Raw genomic sequence first — 27,929 nt, forward strand, 5'->3', positions numbered from 1 at the left:
AATAGCTATTAACCCCTAATCTGCCCTCCCTAACATCGCCGACACCTAACTTCAATTATTAACCCCTAATCTGCCAACCGAATCTCGCTGCTATTCTAATAAATGTATTAACCCCTAAAGCTAAGTCTAACCCTAATACTAACACCACCCCCTAAATTAAATATAATTTAAATCTAACGAAATTTAATTAACTCTTATTAAATAAATTATTCCTATTTAAAGCTAAATACTTACCTGTAAAATAAACCCTAATAATAGCTACAATATAAATTATAATTATATTATAGCTATTTTAGGATTATATTTAATTTTACAGGTAACTTTGTATTTATTTTAACCAGGTACAATAGCTATTAAATAGTTAAGAACTATTTAGATAGGCTAAAATATGTTAAAATAATTACAAATTTACCTGTAAAAGAAATCCTAACCTAAGTTACAAATAAACCTAACACTAGACTATCAATAAATACATTAAATAAAATACCTACAATTACCTAAAATTAACCTAACACTACACTATCAATAAATTAATTAAATACAATTACTACAAATAAATACAATTAAATAAACTAGATAAAGTACAAAAAATAAAAAAGAACTAAGTTACAAAAAAATAAAAAATATTTACAAACATAAGAAAAATATTACAACAATTTTAAAACTAATTACACCTACTCTAAGCCCCCTAATAAAATAACAAAGGCCCCCCCAAAATAAAAAAATGCCCTACCCCTATTCTAAATTACTAAAGTTCAAAGCTCTTTTACCTTACCAGCCCTGAACAGGGCCCCTTTGCGGGGCATGCCCCAAGAAATACAGCTCTTTTGCCTTTTTAAAAAAAACATACAATACCCAAGCCCCCCAACATTACAACCCACCACCCACATACCCCTAAATCTAACCCAAACCCCCCTTAAATAAACCTAACACTAAGCCCCTGAAGATCATCCTACCTTGTCTTCACCATACCAGGTTCACACGATCGTTCCAGAAGAGCTCCTCCGATGTCCTGATCCAAGCCAAGCGGGGGGCTGAAGAGGGTCCATGATCCGGCTGAAGTCTTCATCCAAGCGGGGCAGAAGAGGTCTTTCCATCCGATTGAAGTCTTCATCCAGCGGCATCCATCCGAGCGAAGCGGCAGCATCCTGAAGACCTCCACCGCGGAACATCCATCCTGGCCGACGACTGAACGGACAAATTGACGGTTCCTTTAAAATGGACGTCATCCAAGATGGCGTCCCTCGAATTCCGATTGGCTGATAGGATTCTATCAGCCAATCGGAATTAATGGTAGAATATTCTGATTGCTGATGGAATCAGCCAATCAGAATCAAGTTCAATCCGATTGGCTGATTCGATCAGCCAATCAGATTGAGCTCGCATTCTAATTGGCTGTTCCGATCAGCCAATAGAATGCAAGCTCAATCTGATTGGCTGATGGATCAGCCAATCGATTGAACTTGATTCTGATTGGCTGATTCCATCAGCCAATCAGAAATATTCCTTACCTTAATTCCAATTGGCTGATAGAATCCTATCAGCCAATCGGAATTCGAGGGAACGCCCATCTTGGATGACGTCATTTAAAGGAACCGTCATTCGTCGTTCAGTCCGTCGGCCAGGAATGGATGTTCCGCGGTGGAGGTCTTCAGGATGCTGCCGCTTCGCTCCGGATGGATGCTGCTTGGATGAAGACTTCAATCGGATGGAAGACCTCTTTCTGCCCCGCTTGGATGAAGACTTCAGCCGGATCATGGACCTCTTCAGCCCCCGCTTGGGCTTGGATCAGGGACATCGGAGGAGCTCTTCTGGACCGATCGGTGAACCTGTATGGTGAAGACAAGGTAGGATGATCTTCAGGGGCTTAGTGTTAGGTTTATTTAAGGGGGGTTTGGGTTAGATTAGGGGTATGTGGGTGGTGGGTTGTAATGTTGGGGGGCTTGGGTATTGTATGTTTTTTTTAAAAGGCAAAAGAGGCTGTATTTCTTGGGGCATGCCCCGCAAAGGGCCCTGTTCAGGGCTGGTAAGGTAAAAGAGCTTTGAACTTTAGTAATTTTAGAATAGGGTAGGGCATTTTTTTATTTTGGGGGGCTTTGTTATTTTATTAGGGGGCTTAGAGTAGGTGTAATTAGTTTAAAATTGTTGTAATATTTTTCTTATGTTTGTAAATATTTTTTATTTTTTGTAACTTAGTTCTTTTTTATTTTTTGTACTTTAGCTAGTTTATTTAATTGTATTTATTTGAGCAATTTAATTAATTTATTGATAGTGTAGTGTTAGTTAATTGTAGGTAATTGTAGGTATTTATTTAATGTATTTATTGATAGTCTAGTGTTAGGTTTATTTGTAACTTAGGTTTAGGATTTCTTTTACAGGTAAATTTGTAATTATTTTAGCTATTAAATAGTTCTTAACTATTTAATAGCTATTGTACCTGGTTAAAATAAATACAAAGTTACCTGTAAATTAAATATAAGTCCTAAAATAGCTATAATATACTTATTATTTATATTGTAGCTATATTAGGATTATATTTTACAGGTAAGTATTTAGCTTTAAATAGGAATAATTTATTTAATAAGAGTTAATTAATTTCGTTAGATTTAAATTATATTTAACTTAGGGGGGTGTTAGTGTTAGGGTTAGACTTAGCTTTAGGGGTTAATACATTTATTAGAATAGCGGTGAGCTTCCAGTCGGCAGATTAGGGGTTAATGTTTGAAGTTAGGTGTCGGCGATGTTAGGGAGGGCAGATTAGGGGTTAATACTATTTATGATAGGGTTAGTGGAGGCGGATTAGGGGTTAATAACTTTTTTTATAGTAGCGCTCAGGTCCGGTCGGCAGATTAGGGGGGTTAATAAGTGGAGGCAGTGGAGGCGACATTGTGGGGGGCAGATTAGGGGTTAATAAATATAATATAGGGGTCGGCGATGTTAGGAGCAGCAGATTAGGGGTACATAGGGATAATGATAAGTAGCGGGCTGGTTTACGGAGCGGCAGATTAGGGGTTAATAATAATATGCAGGGGTCAGCGATAGCGGGGGCGGCAGAATATGGTTAATAAGTGTAAGGTTAGGGGTGTTTAGACTCGGGGTACAAGTTAGCAGTGGTTAGGTGCAGACGTAGGAAGGGTTACCGCATAGCAAACATGGGGCTGCGTTAAGAGCTGAACGCTGCTTTTTTGCAGATGTTAGGTTTTTTTTCAGCTCAAACAGCCCCATTGTTTCCTATGGGGGAATCGTGCCACAAGCACGTTTTTGAGGCTGGCCGCGTCCGTAAGCAACTCTGGTATCGAGAGTTGAAGCTGCGGTTAAAAATGCTCTAACGCTCTCTTTTTTGGAGCCAACGCAGCCTTTTATGTGGACTCTCAATACCAGAGTTATTTTTATGGTGCGGCCAGAAAAAAGCCGGCGTTAGTTTTTCGGGTCGTTACCCGACAAAACTACCCAAATCTAGCGGTTAGTTTTTTATTGCTGTGACCAATAATCAATTAAATTATTTATTTATTTTCGATATGATTTACAAAATGGAAAAAAAATGGAAATAAATGTTTATATTGCTAATAAAGCTGTGCCAAAATAGACAATAAAGAGAAGCTTGGTCTCCTAGCGCCTGTGTTTTTTTTAGCAAGCAATGGATCCCAGAATTTGGCCTTGTAAAGTCCATGTATGGTAATGTAAGGTAGCTAGTGTACTGGAACGGAATTAAAGGACAGTCTACCATAGATTGTTATTGTTTTTAAAGATAGATAATCCCTTTATACCCATTCCCCAGTTTGCACAACCAACACAATAATATTAATATACTTTTACCTCTGTGATTACCTTGTATCTAGGAACCTTCTTCAGCCCCTGATCACATGACTGTGACTGTTTATTATCTATTTGTCTTAAATTTAGCATTGTTTTGTGCTAAATCTTAAATAACCCCCTGTGCCTGAACACAGTGTTATCTATATGGCCCACGTGTACTTTCTGTCTCTTTGTGTTGAAAAGAGATTTAAAAGCATGTGATAAGAGGCAGCCCTCAAAGGCTTTGAAATTAGCATATGAGCCTACCCATGTTTAGTTTAAACTAAGTAATACCAGAGAAAAAAAGCAAATTTGATAAAAAAAAAAGTAAATTGGAAAGTTGATTAAAATTAAAAGTCCTATATGAATCATGATAGTTTAATTTATACTAGACTGTCCCTTTAAGTACCTGGCCCTCTAGTGGGAAGGAAGACTCTTAGTTGGAGTTAAGTTAGCAACTATGTTGCAAAGTTAGGGGTCAGTTTAGATTACCTGATTTAAGCCCAGGGAGCCAGGGTTCTGCCTCTTTCGCCTGGTGACTACGGCCTGGAAGTTTTCCTGCCTGTTTCCTACATGTTTAAGTTGTGTAAGGTGACGGCATCAGGCCAATAGATGGCTTACTTTCGGTTGCTGGTTAGAGGCAAAAGGCAGGGATAGGGTTAATTGGTCTAGTCTTAGTAAGCCCTTAGCTATTAAGGTATGGAGCCCCCGGAGTTAGTTTGCTACAGGGCTCATTACCTCAGTGCCTTAGAGGCTGGAGCTTCCCCGTTATTCTTTTATGTAATTGATCATGATCTCCTAGTAGTGGAAGGTCACGGCGCTACAATGTCAGAGTACAGAGTCCAGAAGGGTGACAGGCTAATGTGCGGGGATGACGTCCCCCAGGCCATGCCCAGGGCGTCTTTGACTCATGATCGTGGGCAGGGTCCTCGCTAGGCCCCTCCCCCTATCCATTCAATAAGACTCCCTTCAGGAGTTGTGCCCTCTCGCTATATGGGGTTAGTTCTTAGGGCCCTGCTTGCCGCCATAATAGGTTAAGACTTATGAAGCCAAGTTTAAATGTCAATAAATTTGTTATTACAAATAAATGCGACCATCCTATGGTTTTATACCCAGCTCTTCGCGTAGTGTGTTTGAAGGGTTTTAAAGGGTGGATATGTTTTTATATAGTTTGTTAAGGATTCAGAATGGCGACATGAGGGATCAGCACTTATGAATAACAGTTAAAGGGACAGGAAACCCCAAAATTTTCTTTCATGGTTTGGATAGAACAACAATTTTAAACAACTTTTAAACAACTTTCCAACGCTGCATTAAAAATAGGCAGATAATTTGTCAACCCATTTAATAGTAATAGATATAATCCAGCAAGAGTTAAATATGTTTAAATAATATATGCTTTCCATTTTTTCCCCACTGATATTACAAGTCGTGAGCAATCGCCTTTTCCGCTTCACTCTTTTCTGCGATCTAAGAGTTGTGGTAAACTTTGTTCTGAAATTAAAAAATTGCACAAAACACAACAAATATATATTACAAAGTACACTTACACCCATAAACTATAATATTTACTCCTAAACCACCATCACCCCACATCGCAAACATTAAATAATACTATTAACCACTAAACCGCCATCCCCCGCCATACCCAATGGTGTAGCAGGCATTTTGCGATGTGTAGGTCTGGTTTTTTAAGGGTTAATAGTTAGAAGGTACTTTGCGATATGAGTGTGTGGCGGTTTTAGGGGAAGTTTTCCCGCCCGTTCCCTACTTGTTTAAGTTGTGTAAGGTTGCGGCATCAGGCCATTAGATGGCTTCCTTTCGGTAGCTGGTTAGAGACAAATGGCAGGGATAGGGTTAATTGGCCTAGTCTTAGTAAGCCCTTAGCTATTAAGGTATGTATCTCCAGGAGGTAGTTTGCTGCAGGGCTTATTACCTCGGTGCCTTAAGGGCTGGAGCTTCCCCGTAATTATTTTGTGTAATTGATCATGATTTTAGCGCTGCGGAATCTGTTGGCACTCTACAAATAACCGATAATAATAATTTTACTTAGAAGCTCCCAGTTTAGCTCTGTTAAAAAGGCAGCTGGAACACCCACTGCAAGTGGGAAATATAAGATACTCCCCCTCCCCCTTCCTTTGCATATGAAAAGACCCTTTAAACAAACAGGAGCAAGCTGGAGTAGGTATACATCAGTATTCTCTTAAAACTTTGGGGCTTGGTAAGGGGCAATTTTATTTAAAAATAATCAAAACTATAAAAAAATAATAAAAAGAAAACCTGTAAAGGCTATATAAATAGATAATCTACAAAACATTTATGCAAAGAAAAATCTAGTGTATAATGTCCCTTTAAGCTTATAATCTTTTTACCAAATTGAAGTGATAATTTAAAGTATCTTTGGTCTAACTCCTTAGGTTGTACTTTTGTACTTGAGAAACACCTTAGCTTATGCCAAAGAAAGAAAAATAAGTAAATAAATATTTTTTATTTTTTTTTAAAAATACCACTTTCTTAACATATTAAATCTCTGATGTAACACTAAATGTAACGCGTTTATTAGGAACATCTTATTATTTTATCATTATCTATCTACTATGGTTTATAAACTTGATTTAACAGTGGAGCTGTGTAGTCTTTATATTTTATTAGGAAGTAGTTAGTAAAAAAATTGAGTAATTTTAACCATGCCAATATTTTAGCCATAAGCTAAATTATAAACTTAAAGTGAAGGTAAAGTTAGCTGCTCCGCTATCCTCAGTTACATAGTTCATTTAAATTTAAGAGGACTTTGATTCATCTTTTTTTTTACAGTTATATGTAAATACATATTTCGTTGCAATTAAACTATATTTTTTATGACTTACAATTCAACCCGTTTTTCCAATGTCATTTTACTTCCTGATCACATTTTCCTATCTTCCAATCGACTTTCTGGCCGATCGGTGGCTGTGAAGTGACGTCACCGACAATGTAGGGAATTGCGCATGCAGCAAATATTTTTTGGCCATATTTTTTTTTTTTAAATGAGCAGAGAATGCCATCTGTTGAGAATGCGGCTCCACAACATAGGACATCAAATTATTAGCGCTCACAAGTAAGCCTAAAGTATAAGGGTTCTTGCCTTGAAGGAACGATCGAAGATTCACGCATGCGCAATGCCCCTCAGTGCTTGTGAACGCGCATTTGTGCTTACGTGTAGAGCGGGTGGGAGCGCTCTATATGTAAACACACACAAAGATAGGAAGTTGAGGCTGGGCGGAGCAAGCATGATCACAGTATGCAATTTAGATATTAAAATATAAAGTCATATTAAAAAAAAATTAAAAAAAATATAGCGATCTGAATATGTTAATAATATAGAATACATTGATGTGTTGTAAAGCTGCAAAATTTACTTTCACTTTAATTCAACGTTGCAAACGCTTTTCGTGACTGAATTTAATACCTAACTGTAGAAAACTAATAAATGTCCTTTCCATAAGTTCCTGATATCTTTACAGTCCCCACATAGTCTAAGAATAGCTTAGACGTTTGAAGTATTCTGGCTTCAATGTAAATAGTTTTCACTTTATTGCAATTTCAATGAAAATATATTTAAATTGAATCATGTAGGGGCATCATAGAAATTGCAGTTGACATTTATTGTTGGCAAATGAATAAATGATTCATATATGATTTGTAATGTTTATAATATATGTGTATAAATATTCTAGAGCTGCCATTCTTCTTTATGCTGAGCAGCACCAACTGGTATGAAGTAGAGAAAATACAAATGAGTTTTGTTTTAGGACAATAACATATCTAGAAACGTATAGAGATTTATGCATTGACCATGTTTTCTAGAGATGCCTACTCCTTGTGATTGCCTTTAAAGCAGTAGATGTAGGCTGTATTTTTTCATAATGGGCTAGATTACAAGCTGAGCCAATCGGCCGCCAGCGGGGGGGTGTCAATCAACCCGATCATACTTGATCGGGTTGAATTGCGGCTCTGTCTGTCTGCCTGCTCAGAGCAGGCAGACAGGTTATGGGGAAGCGGTCTTTAAACCGCTGCTTCGTAACTGGTGTTTCTGGCGAGCATCTGGAGCTTGATAAATGTGCCCCCAATGGGGCTGATTTATTAAAGTGCGGACGGACATGATACAATGTAGCATATCATGTCTGCTGCACACCGATAAATCATTGCACAAGCAGTTCTTGTGAACTGCTTGTGCAATGCCGCCCCCTGCAGATTTGCGGCCAATCGGCCACTAGCAGTGGGTGTCAATCAGCACGATTGCATTGGATCGGGCAGATTGATGTCCACAGCCTCAGAGCAGGCGGACAAGTTATGGAGCTTTTTAGACCGCTGCTTCATAACTGCTGTTTCCGGCGAGCCTGAAGTCTTGTGCAGAAACAGGGGCATCAAGCTCCATTCGGAGCTTGATAATTAAGCCACCATAAGTAAACCATTATTATTAATAGTATAGCACAAAATTACATGAAGAATGCACTTGTACATCATTGGTTTAGAGCACCCTTAGCTTAGCTCTTAAGTGATGTAAGTGTGGCCTAGACTATTTCTCGAACTCTGGACTTGTAATATGAACGTAGAAATAGAAGCACTATTGATTGCGCTCGAGCAATGTTAATGGAATAATTCTAATATTTTTGCTTTACAATTCTAGTATTCTAGGTCAATATATTTACAATACTGCATTTGGACTCTAGATTGGAATTGCAATGATAGTTTATAATCTGTACCTATTCTGGGGATCTCCTAACAAAAATAGCCAAACTTCGTGTTCATTTTCATGCAAATGTTTGCGCGCAAGCGATAAGGGGTTTATCGCGGGTGTTTGCTCTCATCAGACTTACTGCTCGTATTATGAGTTGAAAGTAAACACGATCGCTTGAGCTCAATTGGGATTTATGCTAGAATGATTACCACATCCTGCTATTTGAAGAACATTCGAAAATGAAATATTAATATTTTGATGTTGTGTTAGCGACTTGAGAATATGCAATTGAGTTTGTGTGCGAGTGGGGTGTTTTTTTCCACTTTTCTTGCTCCTTTGCCTTCTATGGGGAAATACGTTAACATGTTAACAATATTCTTAATTCGTCTTTTTGCGTCCATCCGGTTAGCGTGCGAGCAAAACATTTTACTTTCAATTTGTAATACAAGCGCTACCCGATGCACACAAAAAGATTATGTCTAGTAGGAGCATTAATCTGACCTGTATATATTTAACTTTGGCAATAGTGTCCAGACACCAAATACATTTAAGAGTGCTGTCTGGCTAGTCTCTGTGAATAGCAGGAAGTGTAGGATCTATCCCTAAACACATTATCATATTTCCTAAGAGAACATTAGCAGTAAAAACACAGATTGCTTTTTGCAAAAAGGACAAACAAGGAGATCATGAATATGTAATGCAATAACAGGGCATTACAATGCATAATTCCACTCTAGTGCCAATCAGGAGATTGAGCAGAGATTTTATTCATGTAATCTAGTTCTTGGGGTTAGTTTTTTTTCATTGTATGTGTTTATAGAATTCCAAAATGTAAGGAAGAGAAGACACACAGTGGATGCACACATAACCAAATAATCTTTAAAATAAAATGCGTAAGTTTGACCTACAAAACATTTATTTTAAGTAAGCAATTAGATTTATTGGTGCTTTAGACAACTTTTACTATATTATTTTGTAATTAGAAATACCCTTTAGAACCCCAACAATGCTGAAGAAACACAAAGGACAATTAAAGAAAAACAGAGCTCAATGAAGAATAGACGCTTACATTTGATGTCATGTCTGTGAATGATAAAATGCTTTGTTTGTTTTGTGATTCCGTAATTTCTAGACATGTGCACCGCTAAAAAATTCGGTTCGTTTTCGGTTCGGATCGATTCGGACTTTTAGAATTTCGTTTCGGATCGAATCTGATTCGGCAAAATTTGAATAAATTCGTTTCGGATTTATTCGGATCCGAATAAATTCGTTTCAGATTTATTCGGATTCGGCTGAATTCGGTTCTATTCCGTTCCGAAATTCGGTATGTTTTTACTACACTAACACCCATTTAGTACACTAAGTCACTAACACCCATAAACTACCTATGAACCACTAAACCGAGGCCCCCCCCACATCGCAAACCCTATAATAACATTATTTAACCCCTAATCTGCCGATCGGATATCGCCGCCGCCTACATTATAGCTATTAACCCCTAATCTGCTGTCCCTAACACCGCCGACCCCTACATTATAGTTATTAACCCCTAATCTGCCTCCCCCAACGTCGCCGCAATCTAACTACAAGTATTAACCCCTAATTTGCCGACCGAATATCGCCGCCACCTACAGTATAGCTATTAACCCCTAATCTGCTGTCCCTAACACCGCCGACCCCTACATTATAGTTATTAACCCCTAATCTGCCTCCCCCAACGTCGCCGCAATCTAACTATAAGTATTAACCCCTAATCTGCCGACCCGATATCGCCGCCGCCTACATTATAGCTATTAACCCCTAATCTGCTGTCCCTAACACCGCCGACCCCTACATTATAGTTATTAACCCCTAATCTGCCTCCCCCAACGTCGCCACAATCTAACTATAAGTATTAACCCCTAATCTGCCGACCCGATATCGCCGCCTACATTATAGCTATTAACCCCTAATCTGCTGTCCCTAACACCGCCGACCCCTACATTATAGTTATTAACCCCTAATCTGCCTCCCCCCAACGTCGCCGCAATCTAACTACAAGTATTAACCCCTAATCTGCCGACCGCAAATCGCCGCCACTATAATAAATGTATTAACCCCTAAACCGCCGCACTCCCGCCTCGCAAACACTATAATACATTTTATTAACCCCTAATCTGCCCTCCCTAACATCGCCGCCACCTACCTACAATTATTAACCCCTAATCTCCCGCCCCCATCGTCGCCGCTACTATAATAAGGTTATTAACCCCTAAACCTAAGTCTAACCCTAACCCTAACACCCCCTAACTTAAATATAATTTAAATAAAACGAAATAAGTTTACTATAGTTAAATAAATGAATCCTATTTAAAACTAAAGACTTACCTGTAAAATAAACCCTAAGATAGCTGCAATATAACTAATAGTTACTTTGTAGCTATTTTAGGATTTATTTTTATTTTACAGGCAACTTTGTATTTATTTTAACTAGGTACAATAGTTATTAAATAGTTAATAACTATTTAATAACTACCTAGCTAAAATAAATACAAATTTACCTGTAAAATAAATCCTAACCTAAGTTACACTAACACCTAACACTACACTATCATTAAATTAACTAAATAAATGAATCATATTTAAAACAAAATACTTACCTGTAAAATAAACCCTAATATAGCTGCAATATAACTAATAGTTACATTGTAGCTATTTTAGCATTTATATTTATTTTACAGACAACTTTGTATTTATTTTAACTAGGTACAATAGCTATTACATAGTTATTGACTAATTAATAGCTACCTAGTTAAAATAATTACAAAATTACCTGTAAAATAAATCCTAACCTAAGTTACAATTAAACCTAATTAACTACAAGTACCTACAATTATCTACAATTAAATAAACTAAAGTACAAAAACCCCCCACTAAATTACAAAAACAAACAAACACTAAATTACAAAAAATAAAAAAATATTACAAGAATTTTAAACTAATTACACCTAATCTAAGCCCCCTAATAAAATAACAAAGCCCCCCAAAATAAAAAAAATGCCCTACCCTATACTAAATTACAAAAGTTAACAGCTATATTACCTTACCAGCCCTGAACAGGGCCCTTTGCGGGGCATGCCCCAAAGAAAACAGCTCTTTTGCCTGTAAAAAAAAAAACACAATCCCCCCCCCACATTACAACCCACCACCCACATACCCCTACTCTAACCCAAACCCCCCTTAAATAAACCTAACACTACCCCCCTGAAGATCTCCCTACCTTGAGTCGTGTTCACCCAGCCGGGCCGAAGTCTTCATCCGATGGGGCAGAAGAGGACATCCAGACCGGCAGAAGTCTTCATCCAAGCGGGGCAAGAAGAGGTCTTCCATCCATCATACAAGTACCAAAATACAAACAAACACTAAATTACCAAAAATAATAAAATATTACAATAATTTTAAACTAATTACACCTAATCTAAGCCCCCTACTAGCTATTAATATAGCTTCAATATAACTAATAGTTACATTGTAGCTATTTTAGGATTTATATTTATTTTACAGGCAACTTTGTATTTATTTTAACTAGGTACAATAGCTATTAAATAGTTAATAACTATTTAATAACTACCTAGCTAAAATAAATACAAATTTACCTGTAAAATAAATCCAAACCTAAGTTACAATTACACCTAACACTACACTGTCATTAAATTAACTAAATAAATTAATCCTATATAAAACTAAATACTTACCTGTAAAATAAACCCTAATATAGCTGCAATATAATTAATAGTTACATTGTAGCTATTTTAGCATTTATATTTATTGTACAGGCAACTTTGTATTTATTTTAACTAGGTACAATAGCTATTAAATAGATATTTACTGTTTAATAGCTACCTAGTTAAAATAATTACAAAATTACCTGTAAAATAAATCCTAACCTAAGTTACAATTAAACCTAACACTACACTATCATTAAATAAATTAACTACAAGTACCTACAATTAAATACAATTAAAAAACTAAACTAAAGTACAACCCCCCCCCCACTAAATTACAAAAAATAAAAAAATATTACAAGAATTTTAAACTAATTACACCTAATCTAAGCCCCCTAATAAAATAACAAAGCCCCCCAAAATAAAAAAAATGCCCTACCCTATACTAAATTACAAAAGTTAACAGCTCTATTACCTTACCAGCCCTGAACAGGGCCTTTTGCGGGGCATGCCCCAAAGAAAACAGCTCTTTTGCCTGTAAAAAAAAACACAACCCCTCCCCCCACATTACAACCCACCACCCACATACCCCTACTCTAACCCAAACCCCCCTTAAATAAACCTAACACTACCCCCCTGAAGATCTCCCTACCTTGAGTCGTGTTCACCCAGCCGGGCCGAAGTCTTCATCCGATGGGGCAGAAGAGGACATCCAGACTGGCAGAAGTCTTCATCCAAGCGGGGCAAGAAGAGGTCTTCCATCCATCAGAAAAGTACAAAAAAACAAACAAACACTAAATTAGCAAAAATAATAAAATATTGCAATAATTTTAAACTAATTACACCTAATCTAAGCCCCCTACTAGCTATTAATATAGCTACAATATAACTAATAGTTACATTGTAGCTATTTTAGGATTTATATTTATTTTACAGGCAACTTTGTATTTATTTTAACTAGGTACAATAGCTATTAAATAGTTAATAACTACCTAGCTAAAATAAATACAAATTTACCTGTAAAATAAACCCTAACCTAAGTTACAATTACACCTAACACTACACTGTCATTAAATTAACTAAATAAATTAATCCTATATAAAACTAAATACTTACCTGTAAAATAAACCCTAATATAGCTACAATATAACTAATAGTTACATTGTAGCTATTTTAGCATTTATATTTATTTTACAGGCAACTTTGTATTTATTTTAACTAGGTACAATAGCTATTAAATAGTTATTGACTAATTAATAGCTACCTAGTTAAAATAATTACAAAATTACCTGTAAAATAAATCCTAACCTAAGTTACTATTAAACCTAACACTACACTATCATTAAATAAATTAACTACAAGTACCTACAATTAAATACAATGAAATAAACTAAACTAAAGTACAAAAAAAACAAACACTAAATTACAAAAAATAAAAAAAATTACAAGAATTTTAAACTAATTACACCTAATCTAAGCCCCCTAATAAAATAACAAAGCCCCCCAAAATAAAAAAATGCCCTACCCTATACTAAATTACAAAAGTAATCAGCTCTATTACCTTACCAGCCCTGAACAGGGCCTTTTGCGGGGGCATGCCCCATAGAAAACAGCTCTTTTGCCTGTAAAAAAAAAACACAATACCCCCCCCCCCACATTACAACCCACCACCCACATACCCCTACTCTTACCCAAACCCCCCTTAAATAAACCTAACACTACCCCCCTGAAGATCTCTCTACCGTGTCTTCACCCAGCGGGCCGAGGTCTTCATCCGATCGGGCAGAAGAGGACATCCAGACCGGCAGAAGTCTTCATCCAAGCGGGGCAAGAAGAGGTCTTCCATCCATCAGAAGTCTTGATCCAGGCGGCATCTTCTCTGTTCATCCATCCGGACCGGAGCGGCAGCATCCTGAAGACATCCCACGCAGAGCATCCTCTTCTTTCTTGATCCGACGACTAGGTGACTGTACCTTTAAGTGACGTCATCCAAGATGGCGTCCCTTGAATTCCGATTGGCTGATAGGATTCTATCAGCCAATCGGAATTAAGGTAGGAAAAATCTGATTGGCTGATTCAATCAGCCAATCAGATTCAAGTTCAATCCGATTGGCTGATCCAATCAGCCAATCAGATTGAGCTCGCATTCTATTGGCTGATCGGAACAGCCAATAGAATGCGAGCTCAATCTGATTGGCTGATTGGATCAGCCAATCGGATTGAACTTGAATCTGATTGGCTGATTGAATCAGCCAATCAGATTTTTCCTACCTTAATTCCGATTGGCTGATAGAATCCTATCAGCCAATCGGAATTCAAGGGACGCCATCTTGGATGACGTCACTTAAAGGTACAGTCACCTAGTCGTCGGATCAAGAAAGAAGAGGATGCTCTGCGTGGGATGTCTTCAGGATGCTGCCGTTCCGGTCCGGATGGATGAACAGAGAAGATGCCGCCTGGATCAAGACTTCTGATGGATGGAAGACCTCTTCTTGCCCCGCTTGGATGAAGACTTCTGCCGGTCTGGATGTCCTCTTCTGCCCGATCGGATGAAGACTTCGGCCCGCTGGGTGAAGACACGGTAGAGAGATCTTCAGGGGGGTAGTGTTAGGTTTATTTAAGGGGGGTTTGGGTTAGAGTAGGGGTATGTGGGTGGTGGGTTGTAATGTGGGGGGGGGGTATTGTGTTTTTTTTTACAGGCAAAAGAGCTGTTTTCTATGGGGCATGCCCCCGCAAAAGGCCCTGTTCAGGGCTGGTAAGGTAATAGAGCTGATTACTTTTGTAATTTAGTATAGGGTAGGGCATTTTTTTATTTTGGGGGGCTTTGTTATTTTATTAGGGGGCTTAGATTAGGTGTAATTAGTTTAAAATTCTTGTAATTTTTTTTATTTTTTGTAATTTAGTGTTTGTTTTTTTTGTACTTTAGTTTAGTTTATTTCATTGTATTTAATTGTAGGTACTTGTAGTTAATTTATTTAATGATAGTGTAGTGTTAGGTTTAATAGTAACTTAGGTTAGGATTTATTTTACAGGTAATTTTGTAATTATTTTAACTAGGTAGCTATTAATTAGTCAATAACTATTTAATAGCTATTGTACCTAGTTAAAATAAATACAAAGTTGCCTGTAAAATAAATATAAATGCTAAAATAGCTACAATGTAACTATTAGTTATATTGTAGCTATATTAGGGTTTATTTTACAGGTAAGTATTTAGTTTTATATAGGATTAATTTATTTAGTTAATTTAATGACAGTGTAGTGTTAGGTGTAATTGTAACTTAGGTTAGGGTTTATTTTACAGGTAAATTTGTATTTATTTTAGCTAGGTAGTTATTAACTATTTAATAGCTATTGTACCTAGTTAAAATAAATACAAAGTTGCCTGTAAAATAAATATAAATCCTAAAATAGCTACAATGTAACTATTAGTTATATTGTAGCTATATTAATAGCTAGTAGGGGGCTTAGATTAGGTGTAATTAGTTTAAAATTATTGCAATATTTTATTATTTTTGCTAATTTAGTGTTTGTTTGTTTTTTTGTACTTTTCTGATGGATGGAAGACCTCTTCTTGCCCCGCTTGGATGAAGACTTCTGCCAGTCTGGATGTCCTCTTCTGCCCCATCGGATGAAGACTTCGGCCCGGCTGGGTGAACACGACTCAAGGTAGGGAGATCTTCAGGGGGGTAGTGTTAGGTTTATTTAAGGGGGGTTTGGGTTAGAGTAGGGGTATGTGGGTGGTGGGTTGTAATGTGGGGGGAGGGATTGTGTTTTTTTTTTACAGGCAAAAGAGCTGTTTTCTTTGGGGCATGCCCCGCAAAGGGCCCTGTTCAGGGCTGGTAAGGTAATAGAGCTGTTAACTTTTGTAATTTAGTATAGGTTAGGGCATTTTTTTTATTTTGGGGGGCTTTGTTATTTTATTAGGGGGCTTAGATTAGGTGTAATTAGTTTAAAATTCTTGTAATATTTTTTTATTTTTTGTAATTTAGTGGGGGGGGGGGTTGTACTTTAGTTTAGTTTTTTTAATTGCATTTAATTGTAGGTACTTGTAGTTAATTTATTTAATGATAGTGTAGTGTTAGGTTTAATTGTAACTTAGGTTAGGATTTATTTTACAGGTAATTTTGTAATTATTTTAACTAGGTAGCTATTAAATAGTCAATATCTATTTAATAGCTATTGAACCTAGTTAAAATGAATACAAAGTTGCCTGTACAATAAATATAAATGCTAAAATAGCTACAATGTAACTATTAGTTATATTGTAGCTATATTAGGGTTTATTTTACAGGTAAGTATTTAGTTTTATATAGGATTAATTTATTTAGTTAATTTAATGACAGTGTAGTGTTAGGTGTAATTGTAACTTAGGTTAGGGTTTATTTTACAGGTAAATTTGTATTTATTTTAGCTAGGTAGTTATTAACTATTTAATAGCTATTGTACCTAGTTAAAATAAATACAAAGTTGCCTGTAAAATAAATATAAATCCTAAAATAGCTACAATGTAACTATTAGTTATATTGTAGCTATATTAATAGCTAGTAGGGGGCTTAGATTAGGTGTAATTAGTTTAAAATTATTGCAATATTTTATTATTTTTGCTAATTTAGTGTTTGTTTGTTTTTTTGTACTTTTCTGATGGATGGAAGACCTCTTCTTGCCCCGCTTGGATGAAGACTTCTGCCAGTCTGGATGTCCTCTTCTGCCCCATCGGATGAAGACTTCGGCCCGGCTGGGTGAACACGACTCACGGTAGGGAGATCTTCAGGGGGGTAGTGTTAGGTTTATTTAAGGGGGGTTTGGGTTAGAGTAGGGGTATGTGGGTGGTGGGTTGTAATGTGGGGGGAGGGATTGTGTTTTTTTTTTACAGGCAAAAGAGCTGTTTTCTTTGGGGCATGCCCCGCAAAGGGCCCTGTTCAGGGCTGGTAAGGTAATAGAGCTGTTAACTTTTGTAATTTAGTATAGGTTAGGGCATTTTTTTTATTTTGGGGGGCTTTGTTATTTTATTAGGGGGCTTAGATTAGGTGTAATTAGTTTAAAATTCTTGTAATATTTTTTTATTTTTTGTAATTTAGTGGGGGGGGGGGGTTTGTACTTTAGTTTAGTTTTTTTAATTGCATTTAATTGTAGGTACTTGTAGTTAATTTATTTAATGATAGTGTAGTGTTAGGTTTAATTGTAACTTAGGTTAGGATTTATTTTACAGGTAATTTTGTAATTATTTTAACTAGGTAGCTATTAAATAGTCAATATCTATTTAATAGCTATTGAACCTAGTTAAAATGAATACAAAGTTGCCTGTACAATAAATATAAATGCTAAAATAGCTACAATGTAACTATTAGTTATATTGCAGCTATATTAGGGTTTATTTTACAGGTAAGTCTTTAGTTTTATATAGGATTCATTTATTTAGTTAATTTAATGATAGTGTAGTGTTAGGTGTAATTGTAACTTAGGTTATGATTTATTTTACAGGTAAATTTGTATTTATTTTAGCTAGGTAGTTATTAAATAGTTATTAACTATTTAATAACTATTGTACCTAGTTAAAATAAATACAAAGTTGCCTGTAAAATACATATAAATCCTAAAATAGCTACAATGTAACTATTAGTTATATTGAAGCTATATTAATAGCTAGTAGGGGGCTTAGATTAGGTGTAATTAGTTTAAAATTATTGTAATATTTTATTATTTTTGGTAATTTAGTGTTTGTTTGTATTTTGGTACTTGTATGATGGATGGAAGACCTCTTCTTGCCCCGCTTGGATGAAGACTTCTGCCGGTCTGGATGTCCTCTTCTGCCCCATCGGATGAAGACTTCGGCCCGGCTGGGTTAACACGACTCAAGGTAGGGAGATCTTCAGGGGGGTAGTGTTAGGTTTATTTAAGGGGGGTTTGGGTTAGAGGAGGGGTATGTGGGTGGTGGGTTGTAATGTGGGGGGGGGATTGTGTTTTTTTTTTACAGGCAAAAGAGCTGTTTTCTTTGGGGCATGCCCCGCAAAGGGCCCTGTTCAGGGCTGGTAAGGTAATAGAGCTGTTAACTTTTGTAATTTAGTATAGGGTAGGGCATTTTTTTTTATTTTGGGGGGCTTTGTTATTTTATTAGGGGGCTTAGATTAGGTGTAATTAGTTTAAAATTCTTGTAATATTTTTTTATTTTTTGTAATTTAGTGTTTGTTTTTTTTGTAATTTAGTGGGGGGGTTTTGTACTTTAGTTTATTTAATTGTAGATAATTGTAGGTACTTGTAGTTAATTTATTTAATGACAGTGTAGTGTTAGGTTTAATTGTAACTTAGGTTAGGATTTATTTTACAGGTAATTTTGTAATTATTTTAACTAGGTAGCTATTAATTAGTCAATAACTATGTAATAGCTATTGTACCTAGTTAAAATAAATACAAAGTTGTCTGTAAAATAAATATAAATGCTAAAATAGCTACAATGTAACTATTAGTTATATTGCAGCTATATTAGGGTTTATTTTACAGGTAAGTATTTTGTTTTAAATATGATTCATTTATTTAGTTAATTTAATGATAGTGTAGTGTTAGGTGTTAGTGTAACTTAGGTTAGGATTTATTTTACAGGTAAATTTGTATTTATTTTAGCTAGGTAGTTATTAAATAGTTATTAACTATTTAATAACTATTGTACCTAGTTAAAATAAATACAAAGTTGCCTGTAAAATAAAAATAAATCCTAAAATAGCTACAAAGTAACTATTAGTTATATTGCAGCTATTTTAGGGTTTATTTTACAGGTAAGTCTTTAGTTTTAAATAGGATTCATTTATTTAACTATAGTAAACTTATTTCGTTTTATTTAAATTATATTTAAGTTAGGGGGTGTTAGGGTTAGGGTTAGACTTAGGTTTAGGGGTTAATAACCTTATTATAGTAGCGGCGACGATGGGGGCGGGAGATTAGGGGTTAATAATTGTAGGTAGGTGGCGGCGATGTTAGGGAGGGCAGATTAGGGGTTAATAAAATGTATTATAGTGTTTGCGAGGCGGGAGTGCGGCGGTTTAGGGGTTAATACATTTATTATAGTGGCGGCGATTTGCGGTCGGCAGATTAGGGGTTAATACTTGTAGTTAGATTGCGGCGACGTTGGGGGAGGCAGATTAGGGGTTAATAACTATAATGTAGGGGTCGGCAGTGTTAGGGACACCAGATTAGGGGTTAATAGCTATAATGTAGGCGGCGGCGATATCGGGTCGGCAGATTAGGGGTTAATACTTGTAGTTAGATTGCGGCGACGTTGGGGGGGCAGATTAGGGGTTAATAACTATAATGTAGGGGTCGGCGGTGTTAGGGACAGCAGATTAGGGGTTAATAGCTATAATGTAGGCGGCGGCGATATCGGGTCGGCAGATTAGGGGTTAATACTTATAGTTAGATTGCGGCGACGTTGGGGGAGGCAGATTAGGGGTTAATAACTATAATGTAGGGGTCGGCGGTGTTAGGGACAGCAGATTAGGGGTTAATAGCTATAATGTAGGTGGCGGCGATATTCGGTCGGCAAATTAGGGGTTAATAAAATAATGCAGGTGTCAGCGATAGCGGAGGCGGCTGATTAGGGGTTAATAAGTGTTAGATTAGGGGTGTTTAGAGACTCTGGGTACATGTTAGGGTGTTAGGTGCAGACTTAGTGTTTCCCCATAGGAAACAATGGGGCTGCGGTGTTAGTTTTTTTTCAGCCGAAACTCCCATTGTTTCCTATGGGGAAATGCCGAATCTTAACGAGCTAATTCGGATTTATTCGGAGATACGGCAGCTATTTCGGATTCATTCGGTAGATTCGGAAGTATTTTAATTCGGAAATCCGAATCGATCCGAATCTCCGAATTTACCGAATTTACCGAATTTCCGAATTAATCCGAAACGAACCGCACATGTCTAGTAATTTCCATTATTAAGTGCAAATCAATATTATCAGACTCATAGACATCACAAACATGCAACCTTAGATCAGAAAGTCATCCAACCCAGACTAAAGGCAAATATGATTCAGCAATAATGGCTTTTTACAGAGTAAAAAAAAAATCAATGCCATAGGCTACTTGTAAAACAGGAAACATACTAGAAAAAAAGCCTGGTTGAGAGGTTATTATACATTGTACAAGCTGCTTCAGCTCTGGATAAAGGTAACCACACTACAATAAAACCACAGTTGTTCACTCACTCCAGGTGGAACCCCTTAGGTAGAGGTAACCCAGAGTGTTACATTCGTGTTCTTGTGTCAGTGGGAGATGTGACAAAAACTGTTTCATAAATGAGAAGAACAGGTCACTGATCATACACAGTGGATACAATTTGTCCATAATCCAAAAGCGTAATCCGGAAACATTGCAAGGTCAAAACACAATAAAAAAATATAAGGCAGATCTCCAAAGGGCAAAAGCAGGGTTCAAGGCAAAGTTGCTAGTTTTAGCTACACTTATAAGATGAAGACATGGCACTGATATTGGTAATACCATGAAATGCAAAGCTAGAAATCACCGAATGCCAGATTTTGTTACACTGGGAAAGCATGAAGAGTCTAATGTCTTATTACAGAAGGAAATGTCTAACCCAAATGCATTTTATCCCATTTGTATATTTGATCTGCAGAATCTTTGGCACAACATCAATACATTTTAAAGGGTATGTTTCATAAAGTTATTGGCATTGCAAGCTACATTAAAGAAATGCTTTACATTGTCATTGTTTTCAAGACATTATTTTGAATGATGAAGAAACCTTTAGGAGGGCTTTTATTAACTTTTAGGAGGAAAATATTCCCAGCTAATGAACCCGGCTGTGAGCCTGGTTTACTTTTGATATTGCACAGGCAAATGGTAATGCAGACCTGACTATTGGTTGTGCGAGAAGAGGGCTTATTCATATCTAAACCTGTCCGCCTGTGTTTCTGGGCTAGTCAACTGCATGCATTTCCAGCATTTATCATTACACATGCAAATCGTGAGGATTTAACTTCATCAGCTCATGAAAAATACGTAGGTTTTGAAACAAGATATACTCCTAAGTGATGTCCCACTTTAGTTGCCACCGAGACAATATTAACCTGGACAGTTATGATTTACACATGCTGCAAGGTGTTCAGGGAGGAACATAACTAGTCCTGTCCAACAGCACTGGTCATGTGTTATCTAGAGGCACAATACATGTTTCACCCTGCAGCGTGTGTAACTCATAACTGTCCAGGCTAACATGCCTGAGGTGGCGACCTCACATGTAGAGAATTTGCAGATACAGCTGACTGAGCTTTAGTAACTAACATCACAAAGCACTTTTAATAACAGCATCATATCCTGTAGAAATATGGAATAATGCCAAACAATATGCATTATAGGTGCAAATTACAAGTGTTGTGGTATTTAACGCTCCCGCATGAGCGCTAACTCTGCTAGAAGAATATGTTCTTTTTATTCACAAATACACATTTCTACATATAACTGATGGTATTTTGGTAAAATATATATCTATACCTATTTATACAGTATCCCACAAAAGTGAGTACACCCCTCACAGTTTTGTAAATATTTTATTATATATTTTCATGTGACAACACTGAAGAAATGACACTTTGCTACAATGTAAGGTAGTGAGTGTACATCCTGTATAACAGTGTAAATTTGCTGTTCCCTTATAATAACTTAACACACAGCCATTAATATCTAAACCGTTTGCAACAAAAGTGAGTACACCCCTCACTTTTTGTGTAAATGTCCAAATTGGACCCAAAGTGACAATATTTTGTGTGGTCACCATTATTTTCCAGCACTGCCTTAACGCTCTTGGACATGGAGTTCACCAGAGCTTCACAGGTTGCCACTGGAGTCATCTTCCACTGATCCATGACGACATCACAGAGCTGGTGGATGTTAGAGACCTTGCGCTCCCCCACCTTCCGTTTGAGGATGCCCCACAGGTGCTTAATAGGGTGTAGGTCTGGAGACATGCTTGACCAGTCCATCACCTTTACCCTCAGCTTCTTTAGCAAGGCAGTGGTCGCCTTGGAGGTGTGTTTGGGGTTGTTATCATGTTGGAATACTGCCCTGCAGCCCAGTATCCAAAGGTAGGGGATCATGCTCTGCTTCAGTATGTCACAGTACATGTTGGCATGTAGCTCCCCAATGCCGGCAGCACTCATGCATGCCCAGACCATGACACTCACACCACCATGCTTGACTGTAGGCGAGACACACTTGTCTTTGTACTCCTCACCTGGTTGCCACCACACACGCTTGACACCCTCTGAACCAAATAAGTTTATCTTGGTCTCATCGGACCACAGGACATGGTTCCAGTAATCCATGTCCTTAGTCTGCTTGTCTTCAGCAAACTGTTTGCGGGCTTTCTTGTGCATCATCTTTAGAAGAGGCTTCCTTCTGGGACGACAGCCATGCAGACCAATTTGATGCAGTGTGCGGTGTATGGTCTGGGCACTGGCAAGCTGACCCCCCACCCCTTCAACCTCTGCAGCAATGCTGGCAGCACTTATACGTTTATTTCCCAAAGACATCCTCTGTATATGACGCTGAGCACGTGCACTCAACTTCTTTGGCCGACCATGGCGAGGCCTGTTCTGAGTGGAATCTGTCCTGTGAAACCACTGTATGGTCTTGCCCACCGTGCTGCAGCTCAGTTTCAGGGTCTTGGCAATCTTCTTATAGCCTAGGCCATCTTTATGTAGAGCAACAATTCTTTTTTTCTTTGCCATAAGGTGCCATGTTGAACTTCCAGTGACCAGTATGAGAGAGTGTGAGAGAGATAACACCAAATTTAACACACCTGCTCCCCATTCACACCTGAGACCTTGTAACACTAACGAGTAACAAGACTGTAGGCAAGACACACTTGTCGTTGTACTCCTCAGCTGGTTGCCGCAACACACGCTTAACACTTTCTAAATCAAATAAGTCTATCTTGGTCTCATCATCTCAGGGCATTTTGACAGTTTTTTTTACCACTAGAGGGTGTTAGTTCATGTATGTCATATAGATAACAATGTGCTCATGCACGTGGAGTTCCTAGGAGTCAGCAATGATTGGCTAAAATGCAAGTCTGTCAAAAGAAGTAAAATAAGGGGGCAGTTTGCAGAGGCTTAGATACAAGGTAATCACAGAGGTAAAAAGTATATTAATATAACCATGTTGGTTATGCAAAACTGGGGAATGGGTAATAAAGGGATTATTTATCTTTTAAAATTATAACAATTCTGATGTAGTCTGTCCCTTTAAAGACCTTGGGCTAGATTACAAGTTGAGCACAAAATATACTTGCACTCAACTTAGTAATACCAGTGCACTCAAATGTCCACTTGTATTACAAATGAGGTGCAATGTGAACGTGGCCTCGCGTTCACATTGCACGAAAGCATTGCGCTTACAAGAGCACGCTTCCATAGGCTCCAATGGGAGCCTCGTTCTCATGCCGTCATCAAAATTAGCGCAGGGAAGGGGGTAAGTTACGCAGCGATGGGCAGCAAAGTGTAAATATATATGTATATGAAAATATACATATATATTTATGTGTTTATAGGTGTATATACACATATGAACACACATATATATATATATATATATATATGTATATATTCATATACATACAGTATATATTTATAGGGAACACACAGTTCCCATTGACCGCAATGTAAAGGCACTTTTTACCCCACTCACACCAACCTTAGCATCTTATAACTCAAGGTTCCCTAATAAAGTCCCACGGTTTCCAATATCATTTGTATGCCGACGAAACCCAAATCTACTTCTCTGCACCAGACCTATCTCCTTCCTTGCTAACCCGTGTCACTAACTGTCTTTCTAACATCTCTTCCTGGATGTCCTCTCACTACCTAAATCTCTCCAAAACTGAGCTCCTCATTTTCCCCCCTTCTTCAAAAATCTCAACCCCCAATCTCTCTATAACTGTTGACAACTCCATCATTACCCCTACCCCGCATGCCCGATGTCTCGGGGTCACATTTGACTCAGATCTTTCTTTCACTCCTCACATTCAGTCCTTGGCTAAAGCCTGCCGCTTCCACCTTAAAAATATCTCTAAAATTAGACACTTCCTTACACAAGACACAACTAAGATTTTAATCCACTCTCTCATTCTTTCCTGCCTCGATTACTGCAACTCTGTCCTCTCTGGTCTCCCCACCTGCCGCATAGCTCCTTTACAATCCATAATGAATGCCTCTGCCAGATTCATCTTCCTTAGACGTCGCTCTTCATCTGCTGCTCCTCTCTGCCAATCCCTTCACTGACTTCCTCTTGCCTCTAGGGTCAAACACAAAATTCTCACTCTGACATACAAAGCCCTCAACTGCACTGCTCCCCCCTATATCTCAGACCTTGTCTCCAGATACTCTCCCTCCCGTCCCCTTCGCTCTGCTCATGACCTCCTACTCTCCTCCTCTCTGGTTACCTCATCACTTCCCGTTTACAGGACTTCTCCAGACTGGCTCCCATCTTGTGGAACTCTCTGCCTCACCCCACAAGACTCACCCCTAGTTTTAAAAGCTTCAAGTGCTCCCTAAAGACTCTACTATTCAGGGATGCATACAACCTATGCTAACCTTACTTTATACCAGTTCCACTCCTCCACCGCTATCCCCTGAACCCCCTTTGCATGTAAGCCTAAGAGTCCAGCTGTTTGTAGATCACCTTCTTAAGAGCTGACTACAGCAGTGCAACTCTTGGCAGGGCCCTCTACCCATTTGATCCCTATAATTGTTTTGTTGTACTCCCCCTTTGCTTATAGTGCTGTGGAATCTGTTGGCGCTCTACAAATAACCGATAATAATAATAATAATAATAACTGCTTAAAAAATAAAGATGCTACCATTTTTGTTTTTTTAATAAAGATTACTACACTATATTTTGGGGGCTATTGGGTGACATTTAAAAGATAACCAGAGATCGGACCTCTAGTTAAATTGTTGATAATTGCTTCTGCGAGCGAATTTTCCCATTTGCAGGCGCGCGATAAATTAGCGCTTTATTAAAATGAATATTGAATAAATATGATTTCTACTTCACTGCAAAGGGTTCCAATACACACACACAAACACACACACATATATATATATATATTTATTCTATGTATATATATATATATATATATATATATACACACACATATATATATATATATATATATATATATATATACACATATATATATACACACATATATATATATATATATATTTATACACACATATATATATATTTTTTTTTAAACTATGTATATATATATATATATATATATATATATATTTGTGTGTGAGTGTGTACACATGTATTTATGTATATATGTTTGTAAATACATCTGTACATGTATATATAGATAGATAGATAGATAGATAGATAGATAGATATACGCACATACATATCCATATTTAGAGATATGAATGAATCTCTATGTTAAAGCTCTTTGCCTGCCTTTTTGTTTCTAAAACCTGAGACCTCATATCTTTGAGTCCTTTTTGTGCACCTAGATTTTTTATATTTGTTTATTAGATAGCATTATAATGAATGTAACTGTACTTTTAAATGTATTTTTTATGTGTTTTGTGATACTTTTTTTTTCAAAACAATTAACCAGACCTATGAGGCTGCACTATGCAGACGTGCGTTAAATTCAATTGAACTCGAGCAAACACGTTTACTTTCAACTTGTATTGTGCCCGCTACTTTTGACACGTGCAAAAACCTGTGATAAACCCAATATCACTTGCACATAACTGTTAGCGCACCACTCGGAATCTGGCCTTTAATTTGTTTCCAATGATCCATTTAACTGCTGGAGTGTTTTAATTTGTTTACAAATAGCTAATTTACCTTTATTTTGGCACATGAAATTACTGCCTTTGCCTGTTGTATCACTACCTATACTGATGTTTCTATGCTTAAGTATAGGCTAAAGAATAGCTGTGTGAACTTAGCCAGCTGAAGAAATTGCACTCTCAGTGTGAGGTAGGAGAGATGAGCAATTAAATGTTAATTTTAATTGTTCTCTCTAAGACCCTGATATTCATAGGATTGGAGAGAAATTGCAGTTCAGACTTCACAGGGGCTCAGCTTACTAAATATTCAAAAGATAAAGAGCAGAACTCTCCTCCAGCACTGCAAGATCGCTCTCAATTATGTATGTGAAGAAGAAATAAGCCCAATGCAATATAGCATGGTATGAGAGGTTTATTACACTTACACTTTGTGCTTTGTATTTTATATCACTTTACACTATTTTTTATAACTTTCAGTATTTTCTTTGCATTTTCTCTTTTATATTTTAATACATTTAGATTTAGCTCTACCAGTGACTTTACAAATTCTGATATGTTTTTGAAAGTTTATGTGTTACTTTAACAAATTATGATCATACTTTGTATTTTTCTGTGTAACTTTACAAATATCATTGCACCTTGTATTTGCTGCATTGCAAACTAAAACTGACATCTTCCCAGGGTATGTATGAAGCTCTTGTGAAATTTTTGCAGCAATTTTTGCAAACAAAATCGTGTCACTGATTTATCTTACCAGCTGCATGCAGGTGAAGTTTGCTCACAATTCACAATACATTTATTTTAACTAACAGAAAAGTAATATATACTAAAATATAGACAAAAACAAGTTATATTGTAGTGAAAGCATTTCAGTTTAATTTGTATTTCATGCAAACTGAGCCTTCATATGAGTCCCATGGGTTCTCCAGTTACCTTCTCTCTGAGATGTGAAATGTATCCAAGAGAGCTTCATTGCTTTCTATGGAAAGCATCTCTCATCCCTCTGGGAATTCCAGGTTCTCCACTTTTGTTAGAAAAGTTCATAACCTGTGAAGTCTGCTCTATAATCAGAATTTATAAAATCACAACATATATACAACATACAATACAAAATAGAAAGTGCAAAGTTTAAATGTAATAAAAGTTCATCTAAAGTGTAAAGGGATATAAAATGCAAAGCAAAGTGTAAATGCAGCAGAACTCTCATGTCATGCAATGTTATTTTGCACTGCGCTTGTCTCTCCTTCACATACAGAAATGCAGGGAATGCCCTTTGGAGAAGTATAGCAAAATCTGCCTTTTGAAAATGTCACTAGGGATCTCACAGTGCTGGAGTATCATTTTAGAATATCTCACCAGAGTGGAGAGATTTTGAATATTACGCTCTCAGTATTGAGCTTTGGTATGCAGACAGAGATTATATAAAGAAGCATGTGTGTGTGTACAGAAAGTGATAAAATAAGGAAATCTAATTTCCCTGCAAGCAAATCTCATTTTAATGGGTTGTGGTTTCGAAGAACAAAACCAGCTATTTCATATACAAATATAAAACTATATAAACAATTTCCCATAAATGTTATACTCTGAAGTTGGTATAAGAAATCATTGGAAAGTGGAAACATATTAAGAGAAAAACAATTTTACAGTACACCGTCCCTTTAAGTATGCAGAAAATACTCTTTGGGAAGTTAGAAAAAAAAATCACAATTTGCTGCGTTAAATTACAGGAGCCACAGCAAAATAAATTACAAAACTGAATGGTTTACTATTTTTAAAGATACATTATAAAAAAGGATTTAATTTTGTGTTTAAAGGGATATGAAACCAAAGTTTTTCTTTTATGATTCAGCTAGACCTAGAGTATGTAATTTTAAGCAACTTTCTAATTTACTCCTAT

The 27,929-nt window shown here is 37.0% G+C and overlaps 1 long non-coding RNA gene across 1 annotated transcript in view; it reads left to right on the top strand.

Moving 5' to 3' along the window:
• The window catches only part of LOC128636828 (uncharacterized), a 179,428-nt gene that overhangs the window by 139,520 nt on the left and 11,979 nt on the right, over positions 1-27,929 (top strand). The window lies entirely within an intron of this gene.

This window comes from Bombina bombina, chromosome 1, assembly GCF_027579735.1.
Source record: "Bombina bombina isolate aBomBom1 chromosome 1, aBomBom1.pri, whole genome shotgun sequence".
In the NCBI taxonomy this organism is placed as follows: domain Eukaryota; kingdom Metazoa; phylum Chordata; class Amphibia; order Anura; family Bombinatoridae; genus Bombina; species Bombina bombina.